The following is a 21,569-nucleotide window of genomic DNA, read 5'->3' as shown; positions in this document are numbered from 1 at the left end:
AGGGTTAGAACATTATCGCATCGCGTTACTTGACTCCAGGAAACAAGGATAGATCTGTTGTCTTGAACATGTGCGTGACATTGAGAGGAACGAGGGTTAGAATATTATCGCATCGCGTTACTTGACTCCAGGAAACAAGGTTAGATTCTGTTGTCTTGAACATGTGCGGGACATTGAGAGGAACGAGGGTTAGAATATTATCGCATCGCGTTACTTGACTCCAGGAAACAAGGTTAGATTCTGTTGTCTTGAACATGTGCGGGACATTGAGAGGAACGAGGGTTAGAATATTATCGCATCGCGTTACTTGACTCCAGGAAACAAGGTTAGATTCTGTTGTCTTGAACATGTGCGGGACATTGAGAGGAACGAGCGTTAGAACATTATCGCATCGCGTTACTTGACTCCAGGAAACAAGGTTAGATAAGGTTAGATTCTGTTGTCTTGAACATGTGCGTGACATTGAGAGGAACGAGGGTTAGAATATTATCGCATCGCGTTACTTGACTCCAGGAAACAAGGTTAGATTCTGTTGTCTTGAACATGTGCGGGACATTGAGAGGAACGAGGGTTAGAATATTATCGCATCGCGTTACTTGACTCCAGGAAACACGGTTAGATTCTGTTGTCTTGAACATGTGCGGGACATTGAGAGGAACGAGGGTTAGAATATTATCGCATCGCGTTACTTGACTCCAGGAAACAAGGTTAGATTCTGTTGTCTTGAACATGTGCGGGACATTGAGAGGAACGAGGGTTAGAACATTATCGCATCGCGTTACTTGACTCCAGGAAACAAGGTTAGATTCTGTTGTCTTGAACATGTGCGGGACATTGAGAGGAACGAGGGTTAGAACATTATCGCATCGCGTTACTTGACTCCAGGAAACAAGGTTAGATTCTGTTGTCTTGAACATGTGCGGGACATTGAGAGGAACGAGGGTTAGAATATTAACGCATCGCGTTACTTGACTCCAGGAAACAAGGTTAGATTCTGTTGTCTTGAACATGTGCGAGTCATTGAGAGGAACGAGGGTTAGAATATTAACGCATTGCGTTACTTGACTCCAGGAAACAAGGTTAGATTCTGTTGTCTTGAACATGTGCGGGACATTGAGAGGAACGAGGGTTAGAATATTAACGCATCGCGTTACTTGACTCCAGGAAACAAGGTTAGATTCTGTTGTCTTGAACATGTGCGGGACATTGAGAGGAACGAGGGTTAGAATATTATCCCATCGCGTTACTTGACTCCAGGAAACAAGGTTAGATTCTGTAGCTTGAACATGAGGGCGGGACAATTGAAGGAACGAGGGTTAGAACATTATCGCATCGCTCGTTACTTGAGCTCCAGAAACAAGGTTAATAAAGTTTAGATTCTGTTGATCTTGAACATGTGGCGGGACATTGAGAGGAACGATGGTTAGAACATATATCGCATGCGCGTTACCTATGAGACTCGCAGGAAACAAGGTGTTAGGATTCTGTTGTCTTGAAATGTGGCGGAGACATTGAGAGGAACGAGGGTTAGAATATTATCGCATCGCGTTACTTGACTTGTCCAGGAAATCACGGTTAGAATTCTGTTGTCATGAACATGTGCGCGGGACATTTTGATAGCGAACGAGGGTTAGAATATTATCGCATGCGCGTTACTTTGACGTCCAGGAAACAAGTTAATTCTGTTGTCTTGAACATGTGGGCTTGGACATTGAGAGAACGATGGTTAGAACATTATCGCATCGCTTTATCTTGACTCCAGTAAACAAGGATAATTTCTGTTGTCTTGAAACATGAGCGTGACATTGAGAGGGAACAGGGTTAGAACATTATCGCATCGCGTTACTTGACTCCAGGAAACAAGGTTAGATTCTGTTGTCTGAACATGTGGCGGGACCATTGAGAGGAACGAGGGTTAAATATTAACGCATCGCGTTACTTGACTCGCATGAAACAAGGTTTACTATTCTGTTGTCTTGAACATGTGCGAGTCATAGAGAGAAGCGAGGGTTGAGAATATTAAACGCAGTTGCGTTACATTTGACTTCCAGGAAACAAGGTTAATTCTGTTGTCTTGAACATGTGCGGGACATTGAGAGGAAGTCGAGGGTTAGAATAATAACGCATCGCGTTACTTGAGCTCCAGGAAACAAGGTTAGATTCTGTTGGTCTTGAACATGTGGGCGGACATTGAGAGGAAACGAGGTTAGAATATTATCCCATCGCGTTACTTGACTCCAGAACAAGGTTAGATTCGTTGGTCAAGAACTGTGGCGAGTCATTTGAGAGGAAGCAAGGGTTAGAATATTATCGCATCGCGTTACTTGATCTCCAGGAACAAAGGATAGATCTGTTGCCTTAACATGTGGGCGTGTCATTGAGAGGAACGATGGGATAAACATTAGGCGCATCGCGTTACTTGACTCCAGAAAACAAGGTTAGATTCTGATGATCTTGAACATATAGCTTGAGACATTTGAGAGGAGAACGATGGGATAGAATATTAAGTCGCATCGCGTTAGCTTGACACGCGAGGAAACAAGGTTAGATTCTGTTGTCTTGAACATGTGCGGCGGGACATTGAGAGGAACAGAGGGATAGAATATTATCGCATCGCGTTGACTTTGACTCGCAGAAACAAGGTAGATTCTGTATGTCTTGAACATGTGCGGGACATTGAGAGGAAGCGAGGGTTAGAATCTTATCGCATTGCTTACTTGACTCCAGGAAACAAGGTTAGGTTCTGTTGTCCTTGAACATGTGGCGGGACATTGAGAGGAACGAGGGTTAGAACTTTATCGCATCGCGTTACTTTGACTCCTGGAGAACAGGTTAGATAAGGTAGAATACTGTTGTCTTGACATGTGCGTTGACATGTGAGTAGGAACGAGGGTTAGAATATATCGCATCGCGTTTACTAATGACTCCAGTAAAGCAAGGTTAGATTCTGTTGTCTATGAACATGTGCGGAGACATTGAGAGGAAGTCGAGTGGTTAGAATATTATCGGCATTACGCGTTATACTTGACTCCAGGAAACACGGTTAGATTCTGTGTCCTTGAACATGTGCGGGACATTGAGAGAACTAGGGTTAGAAAATTATCCTGCATTCGCGTTACTTGACTTCACAGGAAACATGGTTAGATTCTGTTGTTCTTGAACATGTTGTCAGGGACATTGAGCAGGAACGAGGGTAGAACATTAATCGCATCGCGTTAACTTGACTCCATGAAACAATGGGTTAGATTCTTTGTCTTGAACATGTGCGGGACATTGAGAGGAACGGAGGGTTAGAAACATTATCCATCGCGTTACTTGACTCCAGGAAACAAGGTTAGATTCTGGTTGTCTGAACATGTGCGGGACATTGAGAGAAACAGGGTTATAATATTAACGCATCGCGTTACTATGACTCGCAGGAAACAAGGTAAGATTCTGTTGTCTTGAACATGTGCGAGTCATTGAAGAGGAAACGCGAGGGTAGAATAATAACGCATTTCGTTACTTGTGACCCAGGAAACAAGGATAAGATTCTGTTGTGCTGAAACCTGGTGGCGGGACATAGAGAGGAATCGAGGGTTAGATATTAACGCATGGCGTTAACTGTGACTCCAGGTAACAAGTGGTTAGATTCTGTTGTCTTGAACATGGTGGGCTGGGACATTGAGAAGGAACGAGGGTTTGAATATTATCCCGAACGCGTTACTGACTCCAGGAAACAAGGTTAGATTCTGTATGTCTTGAACATGTGCGAGTCATTGAGAGGGAACAAGGGTTAGAATAATTATCGCAATCGCGTTAGCTTGACTCCAGAAACAAGGTTAGATTCTGTTGTCTTGAACCATGTTCGGGCACATTGAAGGAACGAGGGTTAGAACATTAGTGCGCATCGCGTTACTTGACTCCAGGAAACAAGGATAGATTCTGTTGTCTTGAACATGTGCGGGACATTGAGATGAACGAGGGTTAGAATTCAAATATCGCATCGCGTTACACTTGACTCCAGGAAAGCAAGGTTAGATAAGGTTAGGATATCAGTTAGTCTTGAACATGTGTCGGGACATTGAAGAACGAGAGGTTAGAATATTATCCCATCGCGTTACTTGACTCCAGGAAACAATGGTTAGTTTTCTGTTGTCTTGAACATTGTGCGAGTCATTGAGGAGGAACAAGGGTTAGAATATTATCGCATCGCGTTACTTGACTCCAGGAAACAAGGTTATATTCTGTTGTCTTAACATGTGTCCGGTACATTGAGAGGAACGAGGGTTAGAATATTAACGCATCGCGTTACTTGACTCCAGGAAACAAGGTTATATTCTGTTTTCCTTGAACATGTGGGTGCGGGGACATTGAGAGGAACGAGGGGTATAGAATAATATCCCACTCGGCGTTACTTTGACTCCAGGAAACAAGTGTTAATTCTGTTTCTTAACAATGCTGGTCGAGTCATGGAGAGGAAGGCGAGGTAGAATATTATCGCATCGCGTTACTTGACCTCCAGGAAACAAGGTTAGATTCTGTTGTGCTTGAACATGTGCGGGGACATTGAGAGGAACGAGGGTTAGAACATTATCGCATCGCGTTACTTGACTCCAGGAAACAAGGTTAGATTCTGTTGTCTTGAACATGTGCGGGACATTGAGAGGAACGAGGGTTAGAACATTATCGCATCGCGTTACTTGACTCCAGGAAACAAGGTTAGATTCTGTTGTCTTGAACATGTGCGGGACATTGAGAGGAACGAGGGTTAGAATATTATCGCATCGCGTTACTTGACTCCAGGAAACACGGTTAGATTATGTTGTCTTGAACATGTGCGAGTCATTGAGAGGAACGAGGGTTAGAATATTATCGCATCGCGTTACTTGACTCCAGGAAACAAGGTTAGATTCTGTTGTCTTGAACATGTGCGGGACATTGAGAGGAACGAGGGTTAGAACATTATCGCATCGCGTTACTTGACTCCAGGAAACAAGGTTAGATTCTGTTGTCTTGAACATGTGCGGGACATTGAGAGGAACGAGGGTTAGAATATTATCGCATCGCGTTACTTGACTCCAGGAAACAAGGTTAGATTCTGTTGTCTTGAACATGTGCGGGTCCTTGAGAGGAACGAGGGTTAGAACATTATCGCATCGCGTTACTTGACTCCAGGAAACAAGGTTAGAATCTGTAGTCTTGAACATGTGCGGGACATTGAGATGAACGAGGTTAGAACATTATCCCATCGCGTTACTTGACTCCAGGAAACAAGGTTAGATTCTGTTGTCTTGAACATGTGCGGGACATTGAGAGGAACGAGGGTTAGAATATTATCCCATCGCGTTACTTGACTCCAGGAAACAAGGTTAGATTCTGTTGTCTTGAACATGTGCGGGACATTGAGAGGAACGAGGGTTAGAATATTATCGCATCGCGTTACTTGACTCCAGGAAACAAGGTTAGATTCTGTTGTCTTGAACATGTGCGGGTCCTTGAGAGGAACGAGGGTTAGAACATTATCGCATCGCGTTACTTGACTCCAGGAAACAAGGTTAGAATCTGTAGTCTTGAACATGTGCGGGACATTGAGATGAACGAGGTTAGAACATTATCCCATCGCGTTACTTGACTCCAGGAAACAAGGTTAGATTCTGTTGTCTTGAACATGTGGGAGTCATTGAGAGGAACGAGAGTTAGAATATTATCGCATCGCGTTACTTGACTCCAGGAAACAAGGTTAGATTTTGTTGTCCTGAACATGTGTGGGTCATTGAGAGGAACGAGGGTTAGAAAATTATCGTTACTAGACTCCACGAAACAAGGTTAGATTCTGTTGTCTTGAACATGCGCGGGTCATTGAGAGGAACGAGGGTTAGAACATTATCGTTACTAGACTCCAGGAAACAAGGTTAGATTCTGTTGTCTTGAACATGTGCGGGACATTGACAACGAAACGGGACAATAAAATCCGCTCTTTCTTATTTATTTACGTCATATATTTGAATTCATAATTAAATGATACATTTAATAAGTTTTGAACAACAGCACTATGCTTGTCTTAATTTACACTTAGAACACGTCCATTGAGACATTATTAGAGTTTTTAATTTAATTTAAATTAAATTATAAAAATATAACCATGTTATAATATAACCTATGTAATTATTTAGATTTTTTTAAATTAACTCCGTTAAAATTAAAAAATGGAAAGACTTTAACTGAACATATTTGTTTATTACTTCAGGTATTCAGTTTTTAAATGTTATTATAATTTATTTAGTTTAAATTACTAAACCCATAGCCATTAACATGAGTATTAGGCACATTATAGTGATATGAAAGTTGCACCTAGACTTTATACCAGCAGGTTTGAGAAGGGACCATACCGTCTGAGCGCTTCTGTTCGTAATAGGCTGCCACAAGATATAAAATCTAAACCAATTTATGTAAATATAAAACAAAATTGGAAATAAACTGTCTTGGTAAAGGTTAATATGGCGTTTAAGATTTAATAGGTACTGCATAAAAGAGTGATGGACTGATGTAATTTGCAAGTCTGACTTTCTACTAGGAAGATAGCCTCAGTTCAGTTCATGTCTGTTAGATTGTGAAATCTGAAAGCCACGCACTTTAGATGGGATAACTGCATTCCCATGTTAAAGGGTAAAGTGCAACAAGTACTCGTATATGGATACTGATTAATATTAAGAATGCGACAACTGTAGGTTAATAGTTTCTAAGATATAAAAATAAAGGGAAATTAAATGGTGATTGACTGTGACTGAAGTGTCTTGAAGGCATAAACCTAAATTGTATGATCAATGAATTTGTTGTAACATTTACTTGTACATCTTCTGTTTCAAGACTAATATCTTAGGTGAATGCAAACAGTATAAGAATATATAGGAGTGTTTATTGTATAAAGTGGAAGATTCCTATAATAGAACTGTTACCTAGTTCTGAGCTATGTGCTACATTTCAAGACACTAGGGCTTTGTAAAGTTTGTGTTTCTTAAAATCGACATTATTCTGACAGACAGACAAGAAGATAAGTTAAGAGAAACTTCTAGAAGCTTACTCTTGTTACATGAGCGATTCAATGAAATACACGATAAAATTAACACTGGCCTGCAAAAATAGTGAATTCTGAAAAATAAACAATATTAGTAAAGAAATTTACTAGATTCTACATTAACTATCAATAGCTACTACAGCAATAGCGTTACTGAATGTAGTTTGTTTGTGTAATTTATGCACTACATATTTTATAAGAAATGGAAGTCATCATACAATAGCATATTGTCATGCTAAAACTGATATGTGATGATGATATACCGTATTGTGAGATATTGGTATTTTTCTGGTATTGTACAGAATATCTTACAAGTAACACCTTCCTATATTTTGCGACAATATTTAGTAGGGTGATTCTTATATTTTCGAATGAAAATAAAATATTTAAAATTAGTACAATCTTTTACAAACCGTTAATTTTTGATGTACGGTAATAAAAAAATGATATTTACTTGCCACAGCTTTATCTATTACTACCTTAAAGTACTTACATGTAGTATATTACAGTGCATTGTAACCTGAAGACTTTTTAACTACAAAACTCACCAAATATGGTATGGGTAAAGACAATTAAAATGACGACTCGATTAATTCTACCACCTAAAAAGCTTTTGGCTACGGTGACCTACCTAAAATACATACAAGCAGTGTAATGCACAAAAATAAATGTAATCATTACAAACGCTGTAATGTACAATAATGAAATATAATCGTTACAAACACTGAGTGCAAAATAATGAAATATAATCGTTACAAACACTGTAACGCACAATAATGAAATATAATCGTTACAATCACTGTAATGGTCTTAAGAAAACAAGCGAAAAATGAAACATAGACAGAGTGAAACTAAAATTTCACAGTCCCTCAAGGGATAGGCTCCGCTCACTTTCAGCCAATAATAAGGGTTAAGTAAAACATCTCTGTATCATCCATCAAATGAAAGAGTCCATTGCTTAGTTGAAACCAATAACACTTGGGAAATGTTGATGTTTCTACGCTAATATATGTTAAGGTAATAAACAACGCTTAGGCAGATCGATGACTCTGACACCACCCAGATGTTACGGAGAGACATTTCACCTCCACCGACATTGCTCTTGTGGAAGGCCAAGCTTTCACTTATTCACTTTGATACTACCATTCAATACTGTCAAATTTGTCATGTTTAAACATTGCGTATTAAAAGATAGTAGTACCAGGCTTTTCTTCTCGCTCAGAGCATCTGCTTGAGTACTACCATCAGATGTAGGTGCTGTAGATCTGTACATACCGTGTTTTCATTACATCTAGATTTAGAGCTTTGTGGAATATTAGTGATATCTTGAGGTAGTTGTTTTTAGTGGGGAGTTTACACACAGCACTTTGGCCACGTGGATTGTTGCTCCAATACGGTTGATAAAAAAAAATAAAAAATCCTCATAAAAATAAAACATTTTGCTTTAAAGTGGTTATAGGATTAAGTACAATACATGTTGCAAGAAGAAAAACTTTGAAGTAACTTTAATAGTACACTTGTATACGTCAATAAAATGTAAGGTATGAAAGTATGTCAGTTAATTATGTTGAAATGAAAATATGTTAGTCATTAATATCTTTTTATGTTTACGAGATGATGTAGCGCATATAAAAACATAAAGGTACAATTCTATGGAACTGTATGCATGGAATAATCAACAAACCTATTAGCTGCGGCAAACAGCATAGCGAGTTGATCGAATGCGGAAAACGTCTGAAACATTTTGCTCGGAGTTGTTGTGAGACGGCCTCGCTCGCGCAGCATCGACATCGAATGTGATGTGTGGTGTTTATTGTATTACAATATTGGAGACAGAACTGAGTGGTAACAGATCGTTAAATGGTGACTGACCGTACTCGTATATGTGGTAAGCGACAATTCTCGAGGGACAACTTAGGGAATAACTCGTATAAACTTGCAGTTATCTTCGACACAAACTCTCTGAAACTCGTGATACTGATAGTGAACAGCTTGTTGGCAGAAACCCTTCTTCTGGGCGCATCAACGTGTTTGTTTGTCTCTATTGTCTCAAACTGTTTGAAACTCGTGATACTGATAGTTAACAGCTTGTTGGCAGAAACCCTTCTTCTGGGCGCATCAACGTGTTTGTTTGTCTCTATTGTCTCAAACTGTTTGAAACTCGTGATACTGATAGTTAACAGCTTGTTGGCAGAAACCCTTCTTCTGGGCGCATCAACGTGTTTGTTTGTCTCTATTGTCTCAAACTGTTTGAAACTCGTGATACTGATAGTTAACAGCTTGTTGGCAGAAACCCTTCTTCTGGGCGCATCAACGTGTTTGTTTGTCTCTATTGTCTCAAACTGTTTGAAACTCGTGATACTGATAGTTAACAGCTTGTTGGCGTGCATCAACCGTGTTTGTTTGTCTATTCTCCAAACTGTTTGAAAAACTCGTTGGATGATACTGATAGTTAACAGCTTGTCTGGCAGAAACCCTTCTTCTGGGCGCATCAACGTGTTTGTTTTGTCTCTATTGTCTCAAACTGTTTGAAACTCGTGATACTGATAGTTAACAGCTTGTTGGCAGAAACCCTTCTTCTGGGCGCATCAAACGTGTTTGTTTGTATCTATTGTCTCAAACTGTTTTGAAACTCGTGATACTGATAGTTATAACAGCTTGTTGGCAGAAACCCTTCTTCTGGGCGCATCAACGTGTTTGTTTGTCTCTATTGTCTCAAACTGTTTGAAACTCGTGATACTGATAGTTAACAGCTTGTTGGCAGAAACCCTTCTTCTGGGCGCATCAACGTGTTTGTTTGTATCTATTGTCTCAAACTGTTTGAAACTCGTGATACTGATAGTTAACAGCTTGTTGGCAGAAACCCTTCTTCTGGGCGCATCAACGTGTTTGTTTGTCTCTATTGTCTCAAACTGTTTGAAACTCGTGATACTGATAGTTAACAGCTTGTTGGCAGAAACCCTTCTTCTGGGCGCATCAAAACGTGTTTGTTTGTCTCTATTGTCTCAAACTGTTTGAAACTCGTGATACTGATAGTTAACAGCTTGTTGGCAGAAAAAACCCTTCTTCTGGGCGCATCAACGTGTTTGTTTGTCTCTATTGTCTCAAAACCTGTTTGAAACTCGTGATACTGATAGTTAACAGCTTGTTGGCAGAAAAGAGAACCCTTCTTCTGGGCGCATCAACGTGTTTGTTTGTCTCTATTGTCTCAAACTGTTTGAAACTCGTGATACTGATAGTTAAACAGCTTGTTGGCAGAAACCCTTCTTCCTGGGCGCATCAACGTGTTTGTTTGTAATCTATTGTCTCAAACTGTTTGAAACTCGTGATACTGATAGTTAACAGCTTGTTGGCAGAAACCCTCTTCTTGGGCGCATCAACGTGTTTGTTTGTTTGTACCTATTGTCTCAAACTGTTTGAAAACTCGTGATACTGATAGTTAACAGCTTGTTGGCAGAAACCCTTCTTTCTGGGCGCATCAACGTGTTTGTTTGTCTCTATTGTCTCAAACTGTTTTGAAACTCGTGATACTGAATAGTTAACAGCTTGTTGGCAGAAACCCTTCTTCTGGGCGCATCAACGTGTTTGTTTGTTCTCTCTATTGTCTCAAACTGTTTGAAAACTCGTGATACTGATAGTTAACAGCTTGTTGGCAGAAAACCCTTCTTCTGGGCGCATCAACGTGTTTGTTTGTCTCTATTGTCTCAAACTGTTTGAAAACTCGTGATACTGATAGTTAAACAGCTTGTTGGCAGAAACCCTTCTTCTGGGCGCATCAACGTGTTTGTTTGTCTCTATTGTCTCAAACTGTTTGAAACTCGTGATACTGATAGTTAACAGCTTGTTGGCAGAAACCCTTCTTCTGGGCGCATCAACGTGTTTGTTTGTATCTATTGTCTCAAAATTTCTTCAACAAATGCCTTTTTTGTCGTGTATTTCGGTTAAATTTTTATTACAAAATTATGAATAATGTTTATAAATTACTTTGTTGATATAAAAAACTAACTAATTGGTTGTGTAGTAACAACTTTTAAAAATAATATAAAGTAATGGCATGTAAATTCAAGATGTATTTACAAACGGATATTAAATTATTGTTTATTAAACCAATTTTTTTTAAACTGAAGTAATTACTGTATTTCTGTGATACTGAGAGAGTAATAATAATTGAAGGCTTCTAAAACAAAATTTCTTTAATTACTCTCGATATAGTATTACGATAAATTTAATTTGCTACTGTTATCTATAGAGATTCTTCGCCAACGGAACTCTGGATTAGAGAATGCAGAATGTCAAGTACCCGTGCAAAGTCCGTGGCTTTCTGATTTCAGGAGCTATAAAACATGGAGAAATGAAGCTTTTCTCCTACCAAACAGGGAATCACATGAAGCCTTCTTTCTGTTATACAGTATGTAATAAAGAGTAATAAATATAAATAATGCTCTGAGCCTCGAAAAACCCACATGTAATGCGGATTTCCAGAAATGGCAGATCAGATGTTGATAACTACTAACAATTATTGATATAATAATTTTAATATAATATTAATATACTGTAAGATAAACGGCTCTCATACGGTTTGCGAAGTAAAACATTTTATTAATCTGTATGAAATAGTGCATCATCATGAACTATGAGTTCAACTGAGAATTTCAAAATATTTAGCATGTTCTTAAGTGTGCATTAAAATTAGCATCTATTTCTTTGTATAGTGTTTACAATATAGTATGTATAAGTAGTATTCAATTTGCCTGTATGTGAAGTTTGGATTTCTAACCAAACCTTCATCGTTTTATTCAATGGTAACAAGTAATATTTTTCGCTTCATATATTTGAATGAAGTGAAACTACTTTATATAGGGCATCCAGTGTATAACTTCACTTACTTCGTTGCAAAACAAAGTTGACTATTGTAAACTGTAGAAAAATATTTTATATGGCTCCAATAAAAGTTAGAATAAAAATATTAGTTCTAACTAAATATGAGATGATGTGAAAGTTATCCTCAGAAACCCGTCATATTACAACTTGAAATATACTCTGCCGCTGAAGACGAATGTTTCTGAAATAAACTCCGCTCATCAACTTTGTTTAACTTGCCTCAACGGTACAAGTCCACAGTAGATTTTACACGATGAAGCACTAAACTAAAGATGTTATTGCAAAGTAACGTAAAATAACATTCCATCCAGATTCTGAAAGAGTATTGGATCCATATTATTCGGAATGTATTTTAAACAAAGTTTATGTCCCTCCCGTGATTATTTAAAGTCTATTCGGATATGTAAAAACAAGGATAACATACTTTTGCGGCACCAACTTTATATATTCAAACTAAACTTGACATGTGCCTCGAATCATTTCATCTCTCTCTCTCACTCACTCACTCTCTCTCTGTCTCTTTCTCCTCTCTCTCTCTCTCTCTCTCTCTCTCTCTCTCTCTCTCTCTCTCTCTCTCTCTCTCTCTCTCTCTCTCTCTCTCTCTCTCTCTCTCTCTCTCTCTCTTAAAATTTTTATACGTTTGTGTACTTCAGGAATAAATTTGCAACAAACATTTTACGTAAATTATCAGATAAAAAAGTTCACCATTGAAAATTTTATCTCTTTCTGGTATTGATTGTGTGTAAATAACGCATGATATTGCCACAATCACGATCACTGTAATGAATAAAAATTAAAAAATATCGTGGTCTGTCCCGGTGGAATAGTGGACCTTTGGTTTAATACGTGGCAGGTAAAATTAAAAATTGTCAAACTGTCAAATTATCTATATTTTACTATACGATTGTCCATTGCGTTTTTAGATTATCCTGTATTTCGTCAATTTTTTCAAAGTTACCATAAGCAAATTTATTAAGGAAAATAATCTCCATGACAAAAATTTTAATACAATTAAATTAATTATTCCAATGTTTACAGTTGTCACAAATAGATACGTTAATTTTATGTTAATTAAGGAAAGAGTTTATGACAAATATAATTTTATACTTTGTACGTAGAATATTAATATTACACGATATCAGCTCAGCGGGACGGAAACATTAACATGTGGTATTGCTTCCTAGTATGGTGCTTTCAACAAAATCTTACATTCTTAGCGTATTTTATAAACCTGAATATTTATATAATGTGTTACTAAATACAGTACCATTTCCGGTTGAGTTACTATTTAGAACTAGTTAGTTCATAAATATACATAAATACAATGTGCTGTACTAGTGATGTAATTCTGTATAAACACCCTCCTTGCGAAAAATATATGATATGGAAATGAAACAGTTACAGAGAAAATATAATTATTAAGTTAAAATATATTTAAATTCTTTGTATTTTGGATGTCAATAAATATTTTTTAACTTCATCAAATGTATGTAGTATCAACAATAATATGTAATATTAAACTGTTTATATGTATAGGATAATTGTATTTTATTTTACGTTGAAAGAATGTTTTGTCCACCTCAGACAAGAAAGTAAAAATATTTCGTTACTTTTAGCCGTAAAAACTTTACTTTTGCTTCCAGAGAGACGATATAATCAGAGAGGTTAAGATTGGGGTAGGGGCAATTCTCTTCGAGATTAAATAAGGTAATCGGGAAATGTATCAGCCATATGACCGTGGATCCAGCCTCTTCGGTACAAGCGTGCCTCTCCCTCATACCCATGGTAGCAAGAGCCTTCATATACGAGTATGTGAGCTACGGCCATTCCAACAGTCGCCCTCAGTAGCCTATAACTATCAATCCACCGTTCTACCCCATACACAGATATTAATGGGTTAGTCATCTACCATTCCCAGACATCTATTCGGTTACGCAGATATGTGATACATTAGTCTTTGTTGTACCCAGTGGACTCATATACAAATGGAAAGTATAAACCATCTATAGTGAAGTGATTCCTCTTGGAAAAACTTGAAAGGATTAGCAGACTTGGATCAACTAAATTATAGTAATCAAGGGTTAACTAAACACGGGTTTTGCGGTAGTCTCAACCATATGTGCGAGTGGTCTGAATTGAAACATTAATTTTTAAAGAAACTCCACTTAATAATCTAATAAATATTACTGTATTTTTCAAGACATATGTTTTTATTTAAGTCTAAATTGTTTGCATTATTACTTTCATTTTATTTCAGTTATATGGGTCTGACGATGTGTTTATTGAGCACGAAAGGCCTCACAAAAATAAAATTTTTTGTCATTAATTGGAGTGTTTGATTATATATATATATATATATATATATATATATATATATATATATATATATATATATTAAGCAAGTAGAAATAAAGTTTACAATCAATTTCCAACCCATTAATTTAAAACAAAATTATCAAATAAATGTTATCAATCAATTTGATTCAGTCACGTGAACTAAACTTACTCGCCTATTACTTAAAATTACGTATCTTGAGGCAATTAATTTGTACGTTACTAAAGAGTATTTTATTATTCTTCTCTTTCTTTGTTTCCTCACAGCAAGAAGTTCCACAGAGAACATTAGTTAAGTGCTCTCCATCAGCAGCTCTATAAAACCCAAGAGAAAACTGTTGAATCACTTGTTTTTCTAAACCGTGAACACCTGATGTTGTGTTGAAACCATCTCTCTAAGAAAGGATAACAGATTACTTCATCTGTTCAATGCTTCAACAGTTTAACATGTTACATAGCTTTAAAATTTGGAAACAAATAACCAATTCTAGTTGTTAACCAAATTAATTACTAACACATATTAGTAAAGTATTTGTCAGAAGTACAACATAATACTAATTACATATAATAAAAACTACTTGTTAGACATGTACTTTCTGACATTCCTTATAGCTAGTTTGGCCATTTATTCTGGGATATGTAAATAACCTCGAATATGCAAAATAAATGTCATGTGTAAACACGAATACTTGCTTGAGTGGCAACAGTCATTCCATACATTATGGCCAGAACATGAAAAGACGTGGATATCTTACATAGAAATCTGAGTACATAGCTTCAGCCTAGTTTTTGTTTTTTTGTTTTTTTTTGTATTTTTTCTATTCAATTCATTTCAAAACCTTATTTATTTCCAAATAAAGGAATTAAAATTCCACAATAGAATAGTATAATACTATAGTAATTTTCAAGTATGATTAAAACATTAACATTACTTAAAATATAGGAAAGAAGTACCCACATAGGCAAGCCTGTGCGTGGGCACGAGTCGTTGAAAAGATAGGTCGACCCACATTGCCGATAAGTTTTAATCATATATAACTCAGATATGTAGCACACTTAACACACTCACGTACATACATAAATACATAAACCTAGCTCCCATTAAAATAGAACTAAAAAAAAGTAAGTAAAGTAACGGGAATAGGCTGGTAACAGACATGAGCTTGAAGTAAAAGAAAAAGAAAATTCCTATCTGTAATTGGATGCAATAACGTTCTCCGTTGCCTCCCCTCCCAAATCCGTAAGCCAATTAACTAGTAGCTTCTTAAATATTCCAATTTTTATATTATAAAAATCAGTTAATGGTCTCGGTAAATTTTTAATCAAAATTTGCGTTATATAATGAGAATTAGTTAATGTAAAGCTTTTAGTTAATCTATCTGTTAAAATATTTACTGAAACCGAAATCCTAGTTCCGTACCTATGGTTAGTTCGTCTAAAAATTGTGTTACTGTTTTTATACATATACAAAACCAATGTTTTTACATATAGCTGCCTGACCCCCAAAACTCCCATATCATTAAAAAGTGCAGATGATGCATAACGGTTACCTTTACACAGGGCAGTCTTAAGAATGGCTCTTTGGACAACATTTATAGGTTCTAATACTGATTTATAGGCACCACCCCAAGCTATAATACCAACCAATAACATTGATTGACAATAAGCAAAATAAGCAAGTTTCAATTCATTAAAATTTAAAATTTCACGTAGCTGCCAAAATACAAAAATAAATTTTCTTATTTTGTTTTTCATGTAATATATTTGCACTTCCCAACGCATCCGTTTGTCAAACATAATTCCTAGATATTTATATGAATCCACACTGCTTATAGTGTCACAACCGCATGTTTGACTCGTGTGTTTTAGACTCTTTTCATTAAAATCGTTTTTAGCTCGTAATGAAATTGGCAAGAGTTTCGTTTTGGAAACATTTAAAGATAATAAGTTTTGATCAAACCATTTTTTTACTATGGATAAGCCACGTAATGCCTTAGTTTTGACTTCTCCACAATTCTTTCCTTCGTATAGTATTGCGGAATCATCTGCAAAGAGAAACAACTCACCCTCCACATACAGATTGGCAAGATTGTTAATATAGATCAGGAAAAGAATGGGACCAAGTGTAATTCCCTGGATGACTCCGTAGTCTACTTGCTGTTCACTACTCTTTGCTCCACAGATCGATACATATTGCTTCCTGTCCGACAGGTAGGTCTCAAACCATAAGTATGTGCTACCTCGGCAGCCTATACAATGTAACTTTTGTAAGAGCTTACTCCGTGAAATGGAGTCAAATGCTTTAGCCAAATCTAAAAATACAATGAGGCAACGCCTATTCGAACTAATAGCATCGTTAATTCCTTTAGTCAGTATGTACAACGCATCTGTTATGTTTTTATCTCTTCTAAATCCATACTGACATGAGGTTAAAATATGATTGTTATTTAAATACTTAACTAATTGATTTTTAAATATTTTCTCGAGTATTTTAGAAAAAAAAACTCTTAATAATGATATTGGACGGTAATTACTTTTGGTGCGGAAATCATTATTTTTGTAGAGCGGAATAACTTTTGCCAGTTTAAAAACAGATGGAAATTTGCCTGAAATAATGCTTAAATTAAAGATATGCAATAACGGTTTAAAAAAAAAATCAATGTTATTTTTGAGAAGGGAGGCTGATACACCATCACACCCAGGCGCGGACAGTCCACGTAAGTTGTTAACTTGTTCAATAATGTCAGTCTCAGTTACAGTACGTAGTTACTTTCTTGTCAGCTTAAACGTTCTTTTTTCCGGATTTACCTTCTCAGTATTCCACGGAAATACTCCCTCGCCTTCCAGGTAATAATACTAAGTACACCGAATGAGAGGGAATCTTTTTAAGGTACATAGTCTCATTATGTACAATAATCGTTTCCAGGTACACAATTCTTTTACTTATTCACAATTGAGCTGTTCACTAGACCATACATTGACATTTATATTCATGCTCAGTAGCTATGAGGGTTTCCACTTAATTCTGTATATAAGATAGAATAATATTATAAAACAATTGTAATAAACTTTAGTTAATTTTATTACAAAGGAGAGCCACGTAAACGTTGTCAGAGCTTAGAGGTTGATTAGTCTAGGGGAATCAACGTTCGACATGAAGAGTGTCACATTACACACAGAGAGTGACGGCCGTGTAGTAGTTCTGGGAGCCGGAGAATAAAAGTGCTGATTATTTATGTGTCTCTATTATGTCACGTTTAAATTAAGGCAAGAAGTACAATTGTTCTCGTATGTAAGTTTGTATTATTCTTCATATGAATCCGCTTATAAATAGTTTACAAATTACACCTTCTTTTCTGTATAAAATCAAAACCGTAGTAAATCCCCCAAAAAATACGTATACTTAAAGTAATGATTTTAGTTATCTAATTAAGGCTTTTTTAGAATCTTTAGACAGCTTACATAATTTTTCAAATATATTGGGTATTGGGCATTTACAAACGAACGATAGACATCAATCAGGTGGTTATACTAAATACTCGTTTAAGCGTAGTATTCTACTGAATTTTATGTTTGATGTATAAATTTCACTCTCCTTTCGTGTTGGGAATAAATAAACTTAAAATAATTTATGAAAAATATGTAATATAATTAATATAATGAAGTTTATTCCACAATAATTCAAATTTACAAGACATTGCAATAATGAAATAATACTAACCACTGTTACCAGTAATTGTGGCTAGTTAACAAATTTTTAATACATAATAAATATAAACACCAGTTGAAAAACTTAAGTTGATTAAATGAGATAGTAAAGGAGCTATTTTTTCAGATATTTGTTTTATTAGCAGATGTTATCGTATCAGTCAATAGCCTAAAAATCGACATTTCAATAGACCAAATGGTAGCAATAGGTGCGATTCACTCAATTCATGCAGAATGGACTAATAATTACTTAACTTACTCCAAGAGTGATCGAAACAGAGTATATTATATAAAAGTATTAAATAGAAATACAAGGACTCCTGCGACAAGCACATTTATGTACCGGTAAAAAATCATCCAGTTTCTAAAACCAGTTTACTTTTTCTAGTTTACATCGCTAGCTTCAAAATAGCCGTTCTAATTTTAATGTAGCTGTACCGATTTTATTAAATAATAATTCTGGGGTAACTGGATTACCGGTGGAAGGAGTAGGCCCAGAAGAATGATTAGGACTGGACAGTACAAAAGAGGCTTCTATCAGTGAGGCGCGCATCGCAGATGGGAGTGTTTGATAACGAAATTGAGAGGTGGGGTGAGGTAGACGTGCCGTACCTCCCGTCTCAGTTGATCGGAAGTAGTAGTAACGAGTAAGTCTTTGATAGTGCTTAGAGTTGTTCTTGCTAATTGTCATCGAACCTGCGGGTAAGTGAACCTTTTAACTAGAGTCCAGTCAATATTCATTCTTAACTATTTTGAATAATTTTGGGGAAAGAAATATTGTAAAAATTGAATTTAATGGGAATTTAGGAACTTGTCCTTTTGATCTGTGCAGTATAAAACTTGTTGGTGCAGTGAGCACATGTATATAAAATATTATGTAAAAATACTAAAGAGTTTTGTGGTTGTTACATATGCTTTCAGCAATTTTAATTATCTAACACTGAAAAGAAGTAATATTTAAAGTAAAGTAAAGAAAATTAGTAACAAAATAAAATTGAATTTTGAAAATAAATTAAAGTGAATAATTGCCAGATCAGATTAGAGTGTGAAAGTTTTGAATTTTGAAAATTGAATAAAAGACAAGCTGTAAGAACTTTGTACATTTTTGAGTGATGAATATATTACAAGTTTGAATTTAAAAGTCATCAAGAAGCTTTATTTTAATTTTAAATCCAGTAATTATTTTCAAGAAGAAGTTTTATTTTAGTTTGAACTTTAATTATTTCAGAAGATTTCTTTTCGTTTTGAACCTTCACAAAAATTTAAATTTCAAAGCTAACCCCTCATGCGCCAGTAAAACGGTACATAGCGATGCTGCAATAATATTTAAAAATATCTTTGTTTTAGTACTTTAAAATATCAAGTAACATTTTACATTTTGAAATCCCAAATTGTTGATTTAGCGTCTTAAACAAGCATTGAGCTGAGCAATTTACCTAATGCCTAATTGGCTTCATCGTTCTGACATTTTTTATTCTTAAGAGGCATTCTTCTGCCCATATCAATCGCCTAGCAAGCGATTGCATGTGTAAAGTCGTCTCCGCCCTATTGAATTAATTACGACCGCTTTAAGGATGACAAATATCAATTTTGAGCAAAAAAGTATTGTATGATGTTTCCTTTAGAAAAGGTTTACTTATTAAATTAAATAATTTAGATGAGCAATTTAATAGGATAGCTTTAAGTAATAATGTAATGAAACTAAATAATGGGATGCCCAAACCCGCTGAATAAATTATGACATTGGTTTGAATTCGCTGCTGACGCCATTTGTGGTGACAATTAGCAAGTAGCCTACTTATATAATTGTGTGTTGCAATGTAATTGTATCCAGTGCTGCGTACCTAAACTAATTTGAAAACAACATTAGCCAGCAATTTATACGATGAACAAATGAAACATTTGGTTGATTCACTTTTTACGAATTGTACGAAACATACATCGTAGGATTTATAGAAATAAACAGCGGAAAATAAAAAAGCTATAAAGAAAACAATCGATAATTCAAAGAATAGAATTATCGGACAGAAATCCACTGACGGAAAGACAGACGGGCAGGCGTTTGTTTGACGTTTTGATACAAAATCAAGAGTTCCGCCTTGGGCCTAGATGGATATATATCCTAAGTTTCAAATCTCTAGGACATTTTTACCAAGATTAATCGTACGACTGACAACGGACCAAGAAACTATTTCAAGAAGACCCTTGAGGTCCTTAAAATATAAAATATAATTATAGAGGTTGAGTATATGTATATATATATATATAAACTATGCGCAGTATTTAGTTTTATGGATATCATCATATCCATTTTAAATTTAAAAACTGTACATAAAAATTGAGCTATTGCTGGTTATACGACAAACCTTTAAGCAGTAGAGGTGATTTAATTATACTTTATACTAATTGTCATAATCATATGGTCCAATGTTTAGTAAAATTCCACAATAGTATAAACTTAATAATAATTATAGTTTGGTTCAGGAATAAATCTAAAATTTGGCTTTCCAACCTAAGCAGGGGATGCTATTAGAAATGCTTTGTTGCTTTGCTTCTATTGTTAAGGAACTATCATACAAGAGGCTAAAGTTTCTGTAGCACATAATTTTCCGAAAACCCTTAGCTCTCAAAATCCAGAAGATCCCACATGCAGGTGACAGTTCCTACAGCCTTCTGTTGCCACACATTAGACAAGCGCTCGAAAATGGAAAGAAATATTTATAAACTGGGAGTTCCCGTAGACATGGTCCCCTGAAAGTAGGAAAGATCTAAAGAATTAGTTACATTCAGAGGCCCAGAACATATTTTAACCTAAAAACTTGTAATATATTAATTAAAACAATGAACATCTAATTCAACATTTGTGTTAAGGAGGTTAATTTGTACTGTTAATGTAGTAAAAGCGAGGGTAGAAGTTAGAAGTAAGAATACAAAGTTAAAAATTACGATATTGAAAGTACAATAAATAATGATACTTGTGATAAGCATTTAAATTTAAATGTGTACATCTAGTATTAATGGAAACTTATTTGTATTAATTTCTAGGTATTAGTGAATGGCCACCACTGTCTGACCCAATAACACCTCACTGCTAGTCAGGCGATAAGCTAATATTTATAACAGCTACGTAATCGGAAGGAGACCTTACGTCAGCTAAAATGAGTGGATAAGTTTCAATGCTTACATTATAATTGTTTCCAGAGCAAGGTTTGATCGGAGCTCAGCAGAGGTCACTTCTGGCTGGTTTATACCAGGTCTGAAGTTGGTGGGGTTCGTTCCCTAAGTATCAGAGGAACTTAGCCCTTGTGGCTAGCCTAAACAAGGGTGTGTCACCCCCTGCCTGCTTTGACTGGAGAGGCTGGTTCAGAGCTAGCCTTCTCTTCTTCTGGAGGGACATGACTTCGAGATTAGTGCTATAATTCTTACTCATTTATCTTGATAGGAGGCGGCCCCTACTCCCTAACCTTACCCGTGCTGAATATCCTATCACTCAGAAAGCAGACCTAAGGTTCGTATAGGACCAAGAGTAATTTATAAGTTTTTTGTCCTAAGAGAAAAAGGCAAAAACAAAATAAAAGGTTTCATCGGC

The sequence above is a fragment of the Homalodisca vitripennis genome, chromosome 1, assembly GCF_021130785.1.
Source record: "Homalodisca vitripennis isolate AUS2020 chromosome 1, UT_GWSS_2.1, whole genome shotgun sequence".
Taxonomy (NCBI): domain Eukaryota; kingdom Metazoa; phylum Arthropoda; class Insecta; order Hemiptera; family Cicadellidae; genus Homalodisca; species Homalodisca vitripennis.
The sequence above is the reverse complement of the archived record's forward strand: the minus strand, read 5'-3'. Positions refer to the sequence as shown.